We start from the raw sequence: 14447 nt of genomic DNA, 5'->3' as shown, positions 1-14447 counted from the left end.
CAGAATTTTGCTATTCCTTAAAACAGTAAGCATCTGATCCTATAAAACACCTACACTTCTGTCTTCATGTTAGCAGTGCAGGAACATGGATGACAAAGGAGCCACACCCAAATTTACTCCCTCTATTTTTCCCCAAACATCACCAAGCACGTTTGCAAGGCTGAGATGCCTTGTATCTTTCCAGATGGCAAGGCTAAAAATATAATTTCATATACTTGAAGTAGACTCCTGGTGTTTCTAGAATATTAGTTCAGGTAGCATTTTCTGCAGAGATAAATTCATATGTGTAATGTGTGTGCTCTGAAGCAATGCTATTATGTCTGTGTGCAAGTCACCACCAACACATGAACAAACTGTCAACATGGAAAACAAAAATTCTGTCATGATAGGCCAAAGAAGAGAGCCTAAAGATACAAGTGTCAAGAAGCTGTTATAACAGGAGTTTATCCATTAAAGGAAATCCTGTAACTTTCAAGGAATGCTTTCAGGTAATCCAGAACATAGTGTATTGCCATAGTCCACAGGAAAAAGATGAACTTTGCCCATTCCATTAGAGTGTAACCCAATCCTAAAATGCCTACAGGGACACTGCAAAGGTGCTTTGTGTCTCATACAACACGTGATGGTTCTACAAACCTTTTTGATTTCATCTTTCCTTGGAAATGCCTACACATTTTTATTGCTCTGTTAAGATAAAAGCAGCCTTTTTTCTTTAGTTGGGAGGACCAATATGTCAGCTAGATGTCCAAATGAAAAAACATCACCACCACTTTTTAAGACTTAATTTTTTGTTTCACCCTTTCCCTTACCTGCCTCCCTGAAGCTGGGATCTAGTGTTGGCTCTTCAGCACAGAACTACAGCTACCAAGCAAATGAAGTTCTGGCCTACTCCATCTACTGAATTGAGGAGCATGTGTCTGATTTACTGCAAGTTCTTCTTGTACAAAATTTTCAATATAAGCCAGACAGCTCATATGATATTAGAAATAACTTATTTATGATGTGCTGCACAGGTTCATTATGATAATTTAACAGTAACTTTAAAATATCCCTTAAATTACCATTAAACACAGTGAAAATAACTGATAGTCAAACTAAAAGATACTGTGAAAATAACACTTTGTTAGGACTAATGTGTGAAACGCCACTCTTCAAAGACAGGCAACTTGTCTGAAGAGCACTGAGAGAATATATAGATGCATATTCCAAGTAAAGTTCCTATTTAAATGCAGAGCTAATTTGGACATGGCTAGTTTTGATACCATTCTTCGTATAATTCAGCACTGTATGTTTATATACATGGCCTTTAAAACAACTGCAGAAGCTTATTTAAGAGGGACAATGGAACTTGAAAAACCCCACTTTATACTAAAAACATGTTTAAATAATTTTTTTTGTGGTAAATACTTATTAGAAACAAAGTACTTATAGTACCCAGAGCACTAACAACATTACAGTTGAAAAGTGAACAAAGCAGATATTTCATTTATGAAACAAAATTTGAGCAATAGTCATAAAAACACAGACAAAAAAACCCAAACAAAAACCCACAACAAAACAACAAAGAAACAAAACAAACCCAAAGAAAAACCAAAAACCAACCAAACAACCAAAAACCCACCAAAAAAAAACCCAAAAAAACAAACCCACAAACCAAACCAAAGCATGGATTGCCAGCACATCACAAGAGCAGTAACGGGAGAATGGAGGTAAAATGACCTCGAAAAGTGGATGCAAGTAACTCATATGCCAAAAATGACTGAGAAATCTAGACACTCCATTGTGCTACTGCTGAAGGAAAATTCTCCACCTCTGTAACTACAATTTCAATACATTTAATATTTTGGTACTGAATACACAGGCTCTGATATTTGTGATGAAAATCACAAATCATTGCTGGAACAGAGCATATACAGCCTTACAGTGAACTGAAGCAGAAAAAGAATTATGAAGAAGGAAATATGATTACTCAATACTCATATGTAGTAATAATCTCATACAGGAACAATTATGTTAAAATAAAATTGCTCTAAATTCTTTTCTATATGTTTGTTCAATTCATGGATTAAAGAACGCAAGTTATTCATCAGATCCTTGCACCAGCAAATCATTTACTGGAAACGACTTTTTAGACATCTGTGCTTGGTTAACATTAAACCCAAAATACATCAGTGACAATGTCTACCCTTATGACTGTTTAGAGGGGAACAAATATGGTGAGGATGCTGAAAAATTATTTAGGAAAGCCCAAGAATTTTTGCAGTTTATGTGTTATTTTCTTTCCTCTTTTAATTACATCCTTCTGAGCACCTGATTTCAAATACAGTTTATGCAGATAAAGCTGGTGACATTTAACCTCCTCCACAGGATAGGTCAAGATGTGGTGTAGTTTACCATGGCTGAAGTTACTTAAAGCAGCTATGTAACAGTTTCAGCAAGGACACAATAAAACATACGGGTTCTATCAGCTCAGGCAAGTCTTCCACAACTATAAGGCAACCCAAAACAGACCCACCTCCTGATAAGTAAGCCAAGTTCCATTAATTTCAGCAGATCTTGATACCTCATTTTAAACCATCTGAGAACCTCTGACTTTGACTTAATATCAAGTTCACTAGGAAAAAAAAAAAGTACTAGAAATAGATTAGAGATAGATCACTAAAAATATTTCCTCTGACTCAGCAGATATGAATTTCCCTCCCTAATGGCTTGGAATTTCACATAAGAACTGAGGAGCATCTCTCTCCCCATCTAATGGCAGGGACTGGGCTAACAGTAGCTTTTTTGAATGACTTTACCCATGTGACAGAGTATCACTTAGGTGGGAATTGTTTTAAAAGAGTCATAGCTCAGAAGTACAGAGCTGTGAACACATAATGGCTTTGAATGCCACAGGAAGACAGGCAGTGAAAAACAACAGAGCCACTGTGCAGACAGAGGTGGAGAAAAGCAGCACAGACCAAGGACAAAGATGAGAATCCACTCCTCACAGAAAGCTGCCATTTACACGCTTGACTCTCAATTTGAAATTTGACTATTCAATTTTTATCACATAAGAAGCCAATTGAGAGAGTCAACTGGGGAGTCAAAAGAAATCTAACTTGGAAATCAGGGCAGGGCAGACAGGTAGCACCGCAACCTTAAAAAAAAAAAAAAAATTAAATAAAATAAATGCAAAACTTTATTGGGATTTGGATGGGTTTGTTTGTTTTAAATCTCCGCTGTCCTTCTATTTTAATTCTTTGTCTATCTATTGTAAATCAACCATCTCTTGCATTAGAAGAATGTTTTAGGTTTTCTCAGTTAGTTTCCAGCAACAGGCTGACTTTTCTATTGCTTATAGGCCATCTTGTGACAGCTAATGGTTTCAACACTCTAAAGGATATATTCGATCATTAATCATTAGCATGATTAGAAGGTTCATGCTAGATTGGGCTCACCAATAAAATACCGATCCTTTTGAAGATGACCATTAAATTAACTTCAAAAAAACTAAAAGTGTGTAATATTACCTCTACGCTTTTATATTGTTTTCTACATATTAGTCAACAACACCCCTCTGATATTACTGATTATGCAGTCATTTTAATCTTCTGTGCAAGAGATTAGACTTCAGATTTACTACAAAGTCCAACTGTGCAGTGGGTTCACAAAACAGAAATGAGCAACTGCACAACCAAGGCTGTAGAAGAGATGCTGTTACTTATTTATAGTCTGCTGGGCCATCCAGTAGGCAGAATAAGCAGCCTACCCTTTTCCCACCATGGCAACCAACATCTTTGAGCCACCATGCATGCAAACATCACAAGGAATGGATGCCTGTTCCAAGCGAAATAACCCTGAGCATATGCCAGAATGAGAGCCTGTACATACTAGAAAGCAAAGGCATCTTCTGCCCTCAGTTTCCAAACTGAATGCTTGGTACCACTCCACATGTAGATATTCTTACACAACACTTGTACAAATCTAAGAGAATGGCAATAATCAGTATTAATTTATTTATTACACAATCAAAATATCTAAACACATGGTGCACTCCTGCTCAGTGGTAATACTACTTAAAAGAACTCAATATTTCTTAAAAAAAAATGAACCTATATTCATCACTACCAGGAAAACTGATGCCAGAAGTAGGAAAAAAGCCCAAAAACATGATGGCATCTGAGTGCTTGCTGATCACCAAACAATTTAATGTAATTGTGCAACAATTCAAAAAGATAGTATTTCTCTGCCTATACTTTTAGAAGAAACTGTCAATAAATGCTTATTGCCATTTCAGTAGACTTTTACAGAATTCTCTGGAAGAAAAGAGAGAGGTGTCCCAAGTCTTAGCCTCTCTGATGACTGCTAATGCTGCAAAAGTTGTTTGCCTTCAACATGTGTCAATTCAATGAGAATAAAACTTTTAGATCTGGTCTTTACAGGAATTACATACAATGGTGATAATTCCTTGGCAACATCCTAAATATGTGTTTTTCTTATTGACTTCCAAGTTCTGATTTGCTCGCTCTGTTGTGATAAAAGGAAGGACTTTTGCTGAATAACTTGGCTGTGCACACTGTCACTAGAAAATGTTAGACACATGGTGTATAAGGGTGTTAAGTATACCCTTACTTCAACTGACATACATGTAGTTGTGTTTCCACCTACTTTTTCTTCTAGATCTCTAAAATGGCACATTTTGTAGCACTCAACACTGACAGAGATGTTTTTCATATGTTCACAGCTAGAAGAAAAAAGTTCCTGCTTTAATTTTCAGGTTAGCTTTTTCAAAAGCCAATGAGCATTCTGAGAATGCCATACAAAGGCCTTGACCTCCAGCAGAAAGTATTCATAATAGTATGAACTCCATGCTAAGGGGCTTCTGAAAGGATCTCTCTGGATCTTAAATAGTTAAATTTGACATTAAAATTTCTATGGCAGGCAGACAAAAAAGACAGAAAGACAGACAGACAGAAAGCTCCCCCACAAGCAATAACCTCTTTCATATACAAATTTAAATGTAGGGATAGTAGCTTCCATCAAATGCATTATATACTCTGCCATCTGAATGACCTGCTCAGTCAGCATTTTAAATCTAGTCCATGCTGACAGATCAAGGCTTTCCATTTTGTTACCTCTGCCTCTCGTTCTAAATTAAAGCAAGTACCTAGTATTTAAAATACAGATACATGTACAGTTTGTATACATTCATACACACAAATGCAGCACATCAGTATCATGTACCAAGGCATGGATGGCTGCTTAAAACATGCAGAGAGAGTGTAGCATGGTACAAAGAAGTGTGACAAGAACTTCTGAGTTAGTAGGTTATTAGGATGAACTTTCAGCAATGACAAAAAGCTGCTTTATCACATTTCTCAGTCACTTCAGCAACTAAAACATTAACCATGGGTTTGATTTTCAGAAAAAGAAAAAAAATAAAATTATACCTTCTGCTTACAATTATCTTAATGAGGAAATGCTTAAGCTACTGAACTTTAATAGTTAGTATACAAACAACTCTTACCTGTATAATAAAATCACCAAAGTAATTCCACTTTGCCTTGGACTTCCAAAAAGCAAGATGTACAGATATGGTTGAACTAGCTCAGTTACTCAGAAATCAATGGAGTAATGCAAAACATAGATTTGGCCCATTATCTACCTGCACAGCACAAATGAATAATGCAAATATGTATGCAAAGGACCATGAAGTATCTCAGCTTAGCAGTGCATTTAAAATGTATCACTAACTTTCAGGTTTTTGAAATATTTATCAACTGCAGGAGGTTCCACTGAGAGCACACTCTATTAGGAACTTCACAGAATTTTTATTTCTACACCTGCCTCAGAGGAGTTTAGAAAAGGAGACTAGAATTAACTGCTGTAACAACTTCAGGTACTGCTCTGACACCACAGGCTTTATGAGCACTCCATGACGGTTTCTAAGTCATTTTAATGTTCTTCCACAGTTGAGACCAACTGGGGCCTTTATGCAGCATATCTTAGTAGGGAGAGGAAGAATGTACCCGGTTTCCACACATGACTTCAGAAGCCACTAAAATTAAACTGTCTGCAACTAGAAAGCTACTGAAAGAGTCTACAGCAAACGAGCATGCTTTAAGACACCACAATCAACTGAAAAATACCACAGAACAAGTTAAGCAGTCTTACTAAAAGCAGTCTGGTGGTACAAACTAGTTAAAATGACTAGTTGGATCAAGTGGGAAAAAGCTTGGATCAATTGCACACAACACTTAAACTACTAGTCAAGTGTTAAATTTGTTTTACTAAACTTTTTTGAAATAAAATTCCATCTTGAAGTTATTACAGTAGTTCTATTGGTCTAATAAAGATGAGAACATCTGAAGAAAGATTTTTTTAACAGATGAATACTTGAGATTACCAGAATGAAAAAAAAGGGAAAAACAAACAAAACAAGCCCACACCACAAAACACCCCAGCACTTAGCTTTACACTGAATAGTTACACCATTTTAATCTAGAAAACCTTTTGTTTCCTACTTTAAGTGATAAAAACTAACTATATCAGAAAAAATTCCCTCGAAGTCATGTATTTCAGTCCTTGTGGACTTCGTGAGTGTCCTAGTTTAGGGACAGTGAGGATACATGTTTACTCCTTTAATCGCACAAATGCAATCACCTGGTAAACAGTATTACCCCACATTAAGACATTCCTGAAGTGTTCAGAGTCAAGAAAAATACATAAAAGCAATATGCTCTAAAAACACTTTTTTATTATTGTTGGCAGAAAGTACTAGACATAAGGAAGGGTTGTTTGTTTTTACATTTTATGTATTTCACTTATTCAGCCACAAGATCAGACTACTGAACTGTTACCTTAACAAGTATCCAGCTCTGTGTCAAAGAAGGCTGTCGGGACTTTTTCCACACAACTGACTTCCAAGTGAAATTCATTTATTTAATCCCTTGAACAGTCAGACACCTTTCCCTAGGACTTGGAAAGCACCAGATGAAAATATCAGGTAATAACCATGCATTATTTTTACTATCTGTAATGAATTTCAAATTAGCTGATGGACCTAAAAAAAAAAAAAATTAAAAAATCTACTTTTGCTTAGCAAAGTCTGAAAGACTAAATATAACTATAAAAAATGCAAATCCCGTTCTCACCTACTTAAGACTATAATTTGAAAAGAGAGCCATCAGTACAGTTGAGTATATAGTGTTTTACTGAGAACATTTTCTAAGATGAAAGTACAAAGCAACAGGTTCGCACCAAGAAATAACCGCCGTCAAATCAAGTGCTGCTAAACAAGAACACGAGGCATTTGAGGGAAATAAGATACTGAAGGGCAACATTTACTTTTTTGCCTTTATTGTGAACTCTAAAATGTGGCCAATTATGCTACCTATTTGCTTTTGGCTAATAAACTTACAGCATTTTGAAGTAGAAAAATATCCGTAAGACATTCAAAAGTGACGTTATAAGACAAGTCATAAACCTTTCCACAAAAACTCCCATTCCACCTCACACAAGCGATCCATCTTTAAGGCTTTACCTTTTGCCGCCCACTTGTAAATTAATCTCCTGAATCAGTTCAGCTGCGCCCTGGGAAGCCTCCTCACCGCCGAGCCGACTTTCCCTCCTCTCCGGAGCGGCGGCTCAAGCAGCTCTACTCTTCTTTTTTAATTCCCCCCCTCTCCTTTTAACACTTACAATAAGAAACTTGGGAACAGCGGCGGCCGGCCATTCCCAGCGGCGGGCAGAGCGCGGGGCCGAACAACAACAGGCAGCCCGCGCCGCCCCGCGCTGAGGCGGGCGGGGGCCGGGGGCGCGGCCGGGCCGTGGGCAGTGGCGGCAGCTGCCGGGGCCGGGGGCAGCGCGGGCGGGCGGGCCGGGGGAGGCGCTCCGCGGGCACAAAGGGCTCCATGGCAACGGCGGGACGAGCCCCCGGCGCCCCCGTCACCACCGGGCCCGCCCACGCCGCCCTCCGCCGCAGCGGCCGCGACGGCGACAGCGGCTCGGGGAAACAGCCCTCGGTGACACGGGACCCGGAGCCGGGGGGAGGCTGTAGCCCTTGGCCCTGCCACTGGCCCAGACACACGTCTTCAGCAATTTATTTTTTTTTTCCACCAGAGTGCAGATCAATCTTCTCACATAGGTATCGCCATATAGGTTTTCTAATTGAGGGAAGTCCACAAGCTACTAGTGAACAAATTGGAGGGCTGGGCAACCAGCAACCCTGCTAAGTTTAACAAGGGGAAGTGTCGGATTCTGCAGCTGGGACGGGGCAACCCTGGGTGTATGGATAGACTGGGGAACCAGAGGCTGGAAATCAGTGACATGGAAAGGGATCTGGGGATCCTGGTCGATGGCAACTTGAATTTGAGCCAGCAGTACCCTGGCAGCCAGGAGGGCCAAGCGTGTCCTGAGGGGCATCAGGCACAGCATGGCCAGCCGGGCAAGGGAGGGCATTGTTCTGCTCCGATGTGCCCTGGGGCAGACTCACCTCCAGTGCTAGGGGCAGTTTTGGGTGCCACAATATTAAAAAGACTGTAAGCTTTTAGACACCAGCCAAAGGAGAGCCACGGGGATGGTGAAAGGCCTTGAAGGGAAGCTCAAGGAGGAGGAGTGTATGAAGTCCCTTGGTCTGTTTAGCCTGGAGAAGATTGAAGGGAGACCTCATTGCAGTCACAATTTCCTTGTGAGGGGAAGCAGAGGGGCAGTCACTGGTCTCTTCTCTGTGGTGACCTGTGACAGAATCAAAAGGAATGACCTGAAGCTGTGTCAGAGGTTTAGGCTGGATATTAGAATAAGGTCTTTCACCGAGAGGGTTCTTGGGCACTGGAACAGGCTCCCTAGAGAAGTGTTCACAGCACCAAGCTTGACAGAGTTCAAGAAGTGTTTGGACAATGCTCTCAGGGACATGGTGTAATGTCTTGAGGCTGTTCTGTGCAGGACCATGGGTTGATGTTGCTTGTAGATCCTATCCAACTCAGATATTCTGTGATTCTATGCATAACTTCACACTGAACGAATTTAACTCCAGAATCTTACGGGTCTTATCAGTCTCCTACAATACAAAACATTACATTTTGGGGCATATATTCCTTTTTTAACTTTTCTTTTAAACTTTTGCTATGCAGACTGTATGACCTGAAGCTGTAAAACTTTAAAATACACAGCCATCTTGAAAATAAAACTTACACTCAAATTTTTAGATGTGTGCAAAGCAATAGGTGGCAAGGTCACAAGCTAAGGGATACGTGCTTGGCCCGACCTCCTGTGGGGACAACTCTGAGGCTCCAAAGCACGTTGCTAGGAACAAATCTATGTACAGTATTCCTGCTGCTGAATGCAACAAGACTTTGTGTGCACCCTGAAGTCTGAGAGCTCTTGGGTCAAGGATGCCAAAGGTAGAAATGAAACTCAATCAATATTCATGACAAATTTCTACAACCCCAGGCAAACCCCCATAGGTATAATTATGCCCATAAAAGATTTGTGGTGGTTTTTGTCATGGAGCAAATGTTAAAGTGGTTCAATTATTCTGCTGAAGTCAAAAAGATTTAACTTGCTTCTGAGAATTTCTTGCTTATTCAGTACATGCATGTCCACTGGTAAACACCTCTGTCATCTGAATGCTGGTGGAAAACAACTGTTCCATTATTTTTTATACAAAGATCCTGTCAGGCAAAATAGCCTTCCGTTTCACATAAATATTAAGCTTCATACTAAAATACTTCATGTGAATAAACTGTCAGCTTAGACTCCAAAATGAGCCCTTCCCAAGGTTTTTAATGTAATTTTTATACCCATTTTAATTTTAAAATAATTCCTTGCACACAGCCTTTGTTATTTGCTGCCAATTTTTAGGTAAAAGGCTGCAGGACTGGACTACAGGCTTGCATTTTAGCCTTTTTTTAAAATTCCATATTCAATACAGATCTTAAAAAACCAGCTCCTTTCTACCTGTATAGAGCCACCCCTTTCTCTGAACCACAATGACCATGTACTTAACATTCCCTATCACTAATATTTACCACTTCTAACTGGGAACCATAAAATTTCAGTGAAAACTTCAGTAGCCTTCTCTCAAAAGGTCACAATGAAGCTGAGGTCACTTTTGCTTGATTTGACAGGACACAGAATACATGTTGGGGAAGGAAAAGCAGCATTTCAAGGTCTGAAGGGACAAAAAAGTAGCTGACTTGGCTTCTACCAATCTTGCCTTGGATTTGTGTGCATTCTTCTACCAATCTTGCCTGGGGCAGATTGGTAGAAGAACAGGTGCAGGCGTTGCCCTCATCTTCCTCCCAAAGGGAGAGAAGAAACAGATAACCGGTTCAAAGCTGGTTCAGAGGTTTAGTGTTAGAAACTCCTTTTAAACATCTGCTGAGACCAATGAAACAATAATAGTAATAACAACTTCAACAACAAAAACAACAATAATAATAGTAATAATAATAGTAATAGTAGTAGTAATAATGATAATGATAATGATAGTGATGATGATGATGATGATGATGATGATGATGATAATAATAATAATAATAATAATAATAATAATAATAATAATAATAAATATAGTAGACACAATCAGCTACTTATCCCAGAAACTTTTGGAAGGGGAAAATCCAACAGTTAATTGTATTTCTAAAATTTCAAGGAAGTAAAATGTTGCTGGGAGCAACGGATAAGTCCTTTATTTTAATTCCTGAATGGCAAACCTACCAGCTTCCTTGTAACTCTGCCAAGCTGTAAGTGTCATTTAAGGAGAGCACTACAACAGTATATTGTTGTTCTCCAGTGCTGGTTAGGATGTAGAAAGAAGACCGTTTATGATACATTAAAGCTCACAAATAAATAGCAATTTAATAGGAAAAAAAATCTACTCCACATGCAAGAATATCTCAAAGGCATAGTTAATTACATAGCAGTCTAAGCATGTTCTCTTTTATTAAAATATTGTGAACGGCCATCCTGTTTCATTGCAATGAGCATCACCCCCTGAGGAAAACTCTGTTAAAAAATAAGAAAACAGGTACTATAAAGTTATTTCATCTATTGCAGCAGTGTACAATACACAGGCCATTTTGCAGTATATTTAATAGAGAAATTTAACCTATCAATACAATTCAAAGGGATTTTACTCTCATTGCCAAAAGCAATGATTGGCATTAAAATGGATTGCGACATATTCATGAAAGAAATGTTCAATCATTTGACACTTGTGCAGATTGCTATCTTTATATAAAGGGGTCCTATATCATAAAACTTACTGATGAAAGTGGAGGAAAACTATTCCCATTTCAAACCCATATACCATTCCTGCATTTGTGTAGAATACCTACTTTTTCTGAATCACAGAAATTTCTACACACTTAAAATTGATCAGCTCCTTAAATACTCTGTTAATATTTGACTCGTATACTGAAGCTGTGCAAACTTTCAGAGTTTGAACAGAGAGAAACAGAAAGAAACCCTATAATTTATTCCTGAAGTACTGGAATAAAAGGAAAACTGCATTTTAGTTTGAATGATGAGAAAGGAGATCAGGTGTATGATTTTTCTTTCATTCATTCATTCATTCATTCATTCATTCATTCATTCATTCAACACATGAATGGTTATCTCTGAACCAAAATTCAGTGTTTTTATGCTAACATCCATGCTTCACTTTAATCTACAGAAATGCACATTCCGCTTCTTTTCATGTAAGCTCATCAGGAATCATTTAAAATATCTCCAAACATCAAGAGTGTAGTGCCTAGATGGAATCATTGTAATCCGAATGGTAAACATCAATACCAAAATCTACATTTTCAGAAAAGATACATCTGCAAACATTTCAAGGCAGTTGTACTAAGGCCAGAGTTAAGGGTTAGCTTGTGCTATCCTTAATGTGTGTAGTGAGCCAACACTAATTCTCACAGGATAAACTGCTGTACCAGCTAGAAATAAGACTATTTCATTTAAATGAAAAAAAGTAATAAAGATATTTACTTTGGTGGTTTCTGTATTGAATTGTGGTAGTTTCTTTCCTCCTAAACGCTTTCTAGGGGACACTTTGCTGTTCTTGTGCTTGACAATCTATGCATATGTAGACAGAGATTACTCCAGAATCTTTCCTTTTTCTCTACTAACATTTTCTGGTCTGGGGCTCTAAGTTACCGTGAAATAGTCCTGCAAGTACTGCAAAACTTCAGATGTTTTTCAGAAGCTCAGGCCTCTGTCAGAATCTCTTACTATATTTTACTCATGTTTCTCTCTTGATTTGATAACCCTGTGGGGATGACCACTCTAAGAGTATGTAAGGGGTTTGTGTGATACTGGGCATGGTGCCCCTGCAGAGCCCTACACTTTTTCTTCCATGACATACTAAGCTCAATTGAATAAACAGAGAATTTTGTTCTTTCATAATAAATGAAGAAAGCCTTTTTTCAGTCTGAATAGACAGAAGTAGATAGCACTCATTTCCACCAACTTTTGCTCTTTATGTTCTGTAACACCGATGAATAGCAAAATTATTTTTAAATAATATTACAGGCCACAGAGTCTTTAGGACTTACTCTTTTTTCCTGTTTGGGGGAATAACCAATTCACTAACAGAAAGCAAGAAGGGAACATGCCTATTTGCTAACCATCTTTCTTAGAAGAGCTACTAAGACATTTCCTACTACTTTGTAGCAGCTTTGAGAAAAACATAATTGCTAAATGTTTTTAACACTCAGCAAGAACTTTGCAGAATATGAGCCGCCTTTAAGTCCCATAGTAGAAATAAAAAAAAAAAAAATTCAATAAGCATACTGAAGATAATCCCAGTTTCTTGGAGAGAACATAAGTGTCTGCAAGATCACCTGAGCTTTGCAGAGCCTTGCTCTTAGCAAGCTGCTCTTAGCACTGTATTAGAGAAGTGGGATGGGATAAAACAAGGAAAAAAAGAAGAAAGCTATTCCACAATGTAATGCATGTTTTGTTTTGTTTTTTTTTTTCAGTTGATGATTTAATCACCATCAGAACCATGGGATCTGACAGATAACCTTATTCTCAAGAAACCCACAAAACCCACCTCCCACAGGCAGTGCTCAATGGTCAGTGCTATTCTGTACTACTTAGTACTCCTTACTGTCGTAAAGATTTAATGCAAGCATAAAAACAGGACACAGAAGCCATGATGCTAGGGATTCTTCCCCCTTTGTTTTCAATTCTTGGTTGTTGACTTATGCAGAGAATATCAGAGAAATTGAAGAAATTTTTCCTCCAAAGAATGTTCTGTTTCTATCATCTCTGTGCATTTATGGCTATATTGCAATGAGCACAAATGAGACTAGTTTGTAGCCTGAAATTTGTTTATAATATTTCATCTTGAACATCTGTATTAAAACAGAAGAAAATAAGTGTGCTGATAGTCATTACTTCTAGGTAAGTTATCCAGAATAGCTTCATTGCCTGTTCACAACATGAGAAAAATCTACTAGATGCCCAGAAATGCAGAATACAATGCATTACTATAAGAACAAAGAATCATAGATTTGTATAATAGTTTTGGTTGGAAGGGATCATGTAGTTTCAACCCTCCCCTCCATGGACAGGGACACCTTCCACTAGACCAGGTTGCTCAGACCCCCATCCATGCTGGACTTTGAACACTTCCAGAGATGGGGCATCAACTATCTCTGAGCTACTTGTTCCAGTGCTTCATCACCCACATTGTAAATAATTTCTTCCTAATATCTAATCTAAACCTGCCATCCTTCAGCTTAGAGCCATCCCCCCTTGTCCTGTCACTACATGCCCTTGTAACAAATCCCTCTCACTTTCCTGTAGGACCCCTTTAGGCACTGGAAGGTGCCATAAAGTTTCCCTGGAGCCTTCTCTTCTGCAAACTGAACAGCCACAATCTCTCAGCCTGTGTTTATAGGAGAGGTGCTCCAGCCCTGTGAGCATCTTCAGGGCCTTCCTCTTGACTCAATCCAACAGGTCCATGTCTTTCTTTTAATTGGGACTCCACATCTGAATTCAGCACTCCAGGTAATTTCTCAAAAAAGCAAACCAGACAGGCAGAATGACCTCTATGGATCTGCTGGTCCTGCTTCCTTTGATGTGTCTCAGGATACAGTTGGCCTTTGGGCTACAAGTGCATATTGTCAACTCACATCAGGCTTTTTGTCCAGCAATACCCCCAAGTCCTTCTCCATAGGGCTACTCTCAATCCATTCTCCATGCAGCCTGTATTTGTGCTTGGGATTGCCCAGACCCAGGTGCAGCACCTGGCACTTGGCCATGCTGAACTTCATGAGGTTTGCAAAGGTCCACCTCTCAAGTTTGTCCAGGTCCTGCTGGATGGTATTCCTTCCTTCAGTTGTGTTGATCATATCACTCAGCTTGGTGTCATCAGCAAACCTGCTAAGAGTGAACACTGTCTCAAAGCCCATGTTGCCAACAAAAATGCTGAACATCACCAGTTCTGATACCAA

General features: G+C 38.9%; 1 protein-coding gene across 4 annotated transcripts in view; it reads right to left on the bottom strand.

Annotated features, from left to right (window-relative positions):
* The window catches only part of CTNND2 (catenin delta 2), a 691061-nt gene that overhangs the window by 447233 nt on the left and 229381 nt on the right, over window positions 1-14447 (bottom strand). Inside the window, exon 1 of one of the 4 annotated variants that reach the window (XM_058831647.1) lies at window positions 7526-7785. The exons of 2 other annotated variants lie outside the window; for them this stretch is intronic. The gene's annotated coding sequence lies outside the window, so the exon portion shown is untranslated. Of the gene's footprint in view, window positions 1-7525; window positions 7786-14447 lie in introns of those variants that run through there. One more of the 4 variants, XM_058831648.1, reaches the window with a different exon arrangement.

This window comes from Poecile atricapillus, chromosome 2 (assembly GCF_030490865.1).
Source record: "Poecile atricapillus isolate bPoeAtr1 chromosome 2, bPoeAtr1.hap1, whole genome shotgun sequence".
NCBI lineage: Eukaryota > Metazoa > Chordata > Aves > Passeriformes > Paridae > Poecile > Poecile atricapillus.
The sequence above is the reverse complement of the archived record's forward strand: the minus strand, read 5'-3'. Positions and strand labels throughout refer to the sequence as shown.